This window comes from Carlito syrichta, unplaced genomic scaffold, assembly GCF_000164805.1.
Source record: "Carlito syrichta isolate Samal-C Ts95f unplaced genomic scaffold, Tarsius_syrichta-2.0.1 Scaffold312272, whole genome shotgun sequence".
NCBI classification, from domain to species: Eukaryota; Metazoa; Chordata; class Mammalia; order Primates; family Tarsiidae; genus Carlito; species Carlito syrichta.
In genome coordinates this window covers 649,114-655,113 of record NW_007256368.1, presented here as the reverse complement: position 1 = coordinate 655,113, position 6,000 = coordinate 649,114, and positions in this window count along the sequence as shown.

Genomic DNA, 6,000 nt, shown 5'->3' with positions numbered 1-6,000 from the left:
AATAAAAAAATTAGAACTGTCTGGTAATGCATGCCAGTACTTCCAAACCCCTTGGGAGGATGAGGCAGAAGGATCACCTGCGCCCAGCAGGTTGAGGCTGCGGAGGGTGTGAACAGGTTCCTGCATTCCATCCTGGGTGACAGTGAGACTGACTAAAAATATGTATATGTGTATATAATTAAATGTAAAAGAAGTCAAAAGCAATCTCCAATCATCAGAACACTTCTGTCAGCTTGCCTGATGACAATTTGTTTTCTCCCATGCTGCTGTCTTGTTGTTGTCTCACTGTGTCACCCAGGCTGAAATGCAGTAGCATGCTCATGGCCATTGCAGCCTCAACATGGTGGGCTCAGGCAGTCTTTCTACCTTAGGCTCCTAAGTAGCTGAAGTCACAAGTATGTTTTACCATGTCCAGCTAGTTTTTTAAGTTACTGTATTGGTTTCTCTAAGTTTCCAAGACTGGTCTTAACCACCTAGCAATCCTCTTACCTTGGCCTCCCAAAATGCTAGGATTACAAGCGTGAACCACCATGCCCAGCCTCTTCTGTGTCTTATTTTTCATCACTTGGCACTAGGTTGGAAGCTCTCATCTCTTCAAGTCATCTTGTAAACTCTAGTGTGGTGCCTCTTAGCTCTGGCATGTATTCAAGATCCAAATTCCCACCTTTTTTTTTTTTTAAGCCGTGAATGCAATCACTTTGTAACTTTCTTGGTTGGCTCTGGAGAGATCAATTGCTCATACAGAGGCATTGGAATCACATGGTTTGGTAAGCAAAATCTCACAACACTTCTATTCACCATAGAAGCAGGAGGTGGTCAAAAAATTACTGAATGCTACAGTGTGTACCATATCTCATTTTATACTGTTATAATTTTTTTTTTTTTTTTGAGTTGGAGTCTCACTCTGTCGCCCAGACTGGAGTGCAGTGGCCACTCCCGGTCACCGCAGCCTCGACCTGCTGGGCTCCGGCAATCCTTCTGCCTCAACCTTCCACGGAGCTGGAACTATAGGCACGTGCTACCACACCTGGCTAATTTTTTATTTATTGTAGAGATGAGGTCTCGCCAAGTTTGCCAGGCAGGTCTCGAGCTCGTGGACTCAGGCAATCCACGCCCTTCGGCCTCTCAAAGTGCTGGGATTACAGGCTGAGCCACCAAACCCGGCCTGTTATAATTTAATACTACGTGTTTACATTTGTTTACACTTTTCTCAACCACTTATGGTGCCATGCTATAATCTGAAAGTGCATAAATGTTAGGTTTGCCTTTGCATGTTAGAGTTGTATATTTTTTTGTTTTTTGAGATGGAGTTTCACTTCATTGCCCAGGCTGGAGTGCAGTAGCTTGTTAATGGCCATCTCAGCTTTTCTTTTCTTTTCTTTTTGGAGTTGGAGTCCCACTCTGTCACTCAGACTGGAGTCCAGTGGCCACTCCCAGCCACTGCAGCCTCATTCTGCTGGGTTCTGGCTATCCTTCCACCTCAACCTTCCAAGTAGCTGGAACTACAGGTGTGCCCTACCGGGCCTGGCTAAGTTTTGATTTATTGTAGAGATGAGGTCTCGCCAAGTTACCCAGGCGGGTCTTGAACCTGTGGGCTCAGGCAATCCACTCACCTTGGCTTCCCAAAGTGCTGGGATTACAGGCTGGGCTACTGAACCCAGCCTACCTCAGCTTTCCAAGTAGCCAGAACTATAGGCATGAGCTACAATGCCCTGCTAAATTTTTGTTTTTTAAAAAAATTATTGTAAAGACGAAGTCTTACCAAGATGCTCGGGCTGGTCTCAAACCCGTGGAAAATAGCCTGAGTGGCCTAAGACAATCCACTCACCTTGGCCTCCCAAAGTGCAGGGATTACTGGCAGAGACACTAAGCCTGGCCAGATTTGTATATGGTTTATGGTAGTAAATGACAAAATAGAGTAGGATATACATAGATCTGTATTTGATGTGTTCATGATATGTTAACTTGTGAGACAAAATAGCTTCAAGAAACAGGCTTGACTCTGAAAAATGAAATAATTAGCAATAGTTTAAATACAAAGGTTTGCTGAAGAACATTTGTCAGAGGCCTGTATCTGATTATAAACCAATGTGGGTAACTGAGGCCTGTGTAGAAAGTTTGAAAGAGATCTCATATACCATCTTAGGGTTTTACAGTAGATGTTCTTTACAAAAACTTGATCTGATTTATAGACACTACCCCCTGGACTGGAATCATTATTGAGGAAGTTTAGGTTCCTGAAGCTGCTTTTTGTTTTCCCTGCCTCTCCAGAGAGAATGAGTTGAGAGCCTGAACTTTACATGTTGAAAAGTTTGTTAAGCATTAGCTTTTTTTTTTTTTCTTTTATAAGTTGGAGTCTCACTCTGTCACCTAGACTGGAGGGAGTGGCACGCTCCCAGCCACTGCAGCCTTGACCTGCTGTTCTTAGGTGATCCTTCCACCTCAGCCTTCCAAGGAGCCAGAACTACAGGGCTGTATTACTATGCCCAGCTAATTTTTGATTTATTATAGAAACGAGGTCTTGCCAAGTTGCCCAGGCTGGTCTTGAACCCACAGGCTCAGGCAAACCACTCACCTCAGCCTCCCAAAGTGCTGGGAATACGGGCTGAGCCACTGAGCCCAGCTGAGCATTAGCTCTTAAAAGCATAATGTCCAACACAAGATGACAGGTCAATGTAAATGCTACACATTTAGCCAAAGTAATAGTCCAAAGACCTTCATAAGTAAAAACCTTGCTTTTTGATACAGGAGATTTGTTCATAAACAACAAAAACTAGACAGCAGCGGGCTAACTGAATTTATCCCCCCCCCCATTGTATTCAAAAGCAATTCTTTTGGAGGTTTTAAAGAGCCAGGAATGAAACTTGAGTAAAAGTTGCTTTTATAATGTTAAAGGCTGCATATATTGGAGGTTATTGAGAGGCTCATATTCTGGTCTCTGAATAGCCTCACAGAGAAGTTTAACTGCAGTACTACAAGCCCAGTGTGTGAGGACTGCAGCCCGTGTGCACTTCTGGAGAGTGGGTCATGGTGGTGCACTCCTCATCCGACCAAAACCCTGCTGCTGCTGAGTCCCTGCCACCATACAATGGGGAGTGCAGATAATATGAAAGGCAGGATGGCTGGGTAGTTGGGCCAGCATGATGCTGGTAGTGTACCTCACCCTGGGTCAGTTTGGGTGAGCTCAACCTCTCCATCCCTAAGCAGCTCGAAGTCGTCTTCAGCCACAACCAGGTCTCTCGAGAACTCTAGCCTTCTCAGCCTAGTGCTCACTTGCTTCCTTAACCTTTGTAGGGATGCTGATGTCCCAGACACCACCCAATGTGATGCAGCCCTCTGCTCTCTGCAGTCAGAACCCAGTCCAGATCCTTTGGAGGAAATATTTGCCTGGCCCACACACAGCTTCAGAGTTTTGCAGGGAGTCAACAGACTCTGGCTGCCTGGAAATGTCTCCCTTACTGGCGCCTTTTTCATGAATTTGGAAGTTGAAGCATGAGGGAGCAAAATTATTGGGTTACTTGGGATCTGCTAAGATCAGATGAGAAAACCCCACTTTCCTGGAAAGTGTCTAGTGAGTCATTTTTACCAGCCCATTCAGCGGACCTGTAATCAACTGAAGCCGATGGTGGTTCAGGTACTTTTACACGTGATATCACCAGACTCAACTGAGGCATGATTGGACAATGTCACAGATGATGACAGGAACATACGGTGTTGCAAACTTTGGGCAACAACTTTCAAGGTGAGAGGCTATTGGGGTGCATATGCAACCCATCACTTTAGCATCTCTGCTTTGATTTTTTTTTATTTGTTTTGAGTTGGAGTCTTACCCTGTCACCCAGCTGGAGTGCAGTGGCACACTCATGGCAATGAGACTTGACCTGCTGGTCTCAGGCAATCCTTCCTCCTCTGCCTTCCAAGTAGCTAGAAACTGGCTAGCTACCATGTCCGGCTAATTTCTTGGATTTTTTTGTTTTTTTGAGTTGGAGTCTCACTCTGTCGCCCAGACTGGAGTGCAGTGGCTGCTCCCGGCCACCGCAGCCTTGCCTGCTGGGCTCCGATGATCCTTCCGCCTCAGCCTTCCGAGTAGCCGGAATTACAGGCATGCGCTACCACGCCCGGCTGATTTTTTGATTTATTGTAGAGATGAGGTCTCGCTGCCCAGGCGGGTCTCGAGCCCGCGGGCTCAGGCAATCCACTCACCTCAGCCTCCCAAAGGCATGAGATTACAGGCTGAGCCACCGAGCCCAGCTTTCTTGAATTTATTATAGAGACAAATTCTCACCAAGTTGCCCAGGTGGGTCTTGAACCCCCGTGCTCAGACAATCCACTCTTTGGCCTCCCAAGTGCTGGGATTACATGTTGATCCACTCAGTTCAGCCAGCATCTCTGCTTTGGATGGATGGCTTCTCACCCACAGCAGTGAGAAATGTGCCTACCTCCTGGGGCTCATTTGAATTTTTCTGTCTAGACAATGGAAAACTCTAGGACCACTTCTTTCATGTAGCCTCTTAATAATTGATGTCCCTGAATTTTCATGGCCTCCCAGACAAGTGTTTTGTTTTCTGAAGGAGTCAGCTCTCATGCTGTTATACCTAATGTCCAAAAACCTGAATATAAGACATAAGACACTGTTCATATCACACATTCCAATAGGTTTTGCTATTCTCAAACACGAAATCTTTGAAACAACTGAAAAACATGGTCAAGGAAATGGGATCCTCTTACTGCCTTTTGTGAAAAAATTTACCTCTTCTGGATTAATTGCATGTGATATCATTAGCACCTTTGTAAATAATAATAATAATGTGGCATCCTTGAATATGGCAAGATGAAAAATTGTAGGGAGGCTATAAGCACAATACTAGTGCCTTCATGTTTTAAATAGAGCCTGAGGAGACAGTCTGGTCACGTGCATGCAACCCTTCTTTGTCCCTCAGTATTCTCATCCTACTCCTTCCTGTCCTCTCTGTAGGTGTGGGTTTCTGATTGCACCTCCCCACAGGTCTTCTATAAGAATGCTGTAACCATGAGGATACTTTTTGTTTTTTTGTAATGGGAGTCTCACTCTGACTTCAGGCTGGAAGGGCAGTGGCACACTCCTGGCTACCACAGCCTTGACCTGCTATGCTCAGGTGATCCTTCCACCTGAGCCCCCAAGCAGTTGGAACTACAGATGCACGCCACCATACCCAGCTAAATTTTTGATTTATTGTAGAGATGTGTTCTCACCAAGTTGCCCAGGTTTGTCTCTAACCTCTTCAGACTCCCAAAGTGCCAGGATTACAGGCTTGAGCCACTGAGCCCAGTTTTGAGGGGTTTTTTTGGTGTGTTTTTTTTAGTGATCTGGAGTATTAGATCCTGAAAACTCCTCACCTAGAATCTTGGTTATCACATACAGGTAATCCTCAGCTGTACTTTTTCTGTCCTAATTATGGCTCTTAGCTTTCTCTTATTGGTTTGTGTTTTACACTAGTATACAGTGCAAACATTGATGAAAATAAAACTTACCCTCCTACCAAGAGGTCACAACATTGTTTTTTTCTTTTTAAAATAAAAAATATACGTGTTGTTAAAAAAAAATCAAATAATACAAAATTTTTTTTTTTTCTTTGAGTAGTAGTCTCTCCCAGGTGGAGGGCAAGTGGTACACTCCCTGCCACCACAGCCTTGACCTGCTGTGCTCAGGAGATCTTTCTGCCTCAGCCTTACAAATAGCTGAAACTATAGGTACACTATGCCTGGCTAATTTTTTTGATTTATTGTAGAGATGGGGTTACGCCGTTTCCCAGTCTATTTTGTAACAAATATATTTTACATAATAATACAGTATTAACAGTATTAACTCTAAGTATGCTATGATACGTGATAGATGCCTATTGTAATTCTTGGATCAGGCACTGAAAATGCAAGGAGAGGACTTTTGTTTATGTTGCAGTCTCACTCTGTTGCCCAGACTGCAGTGCAGTGGCATTCTCCTGGCCACTGCAGCCTTGACTT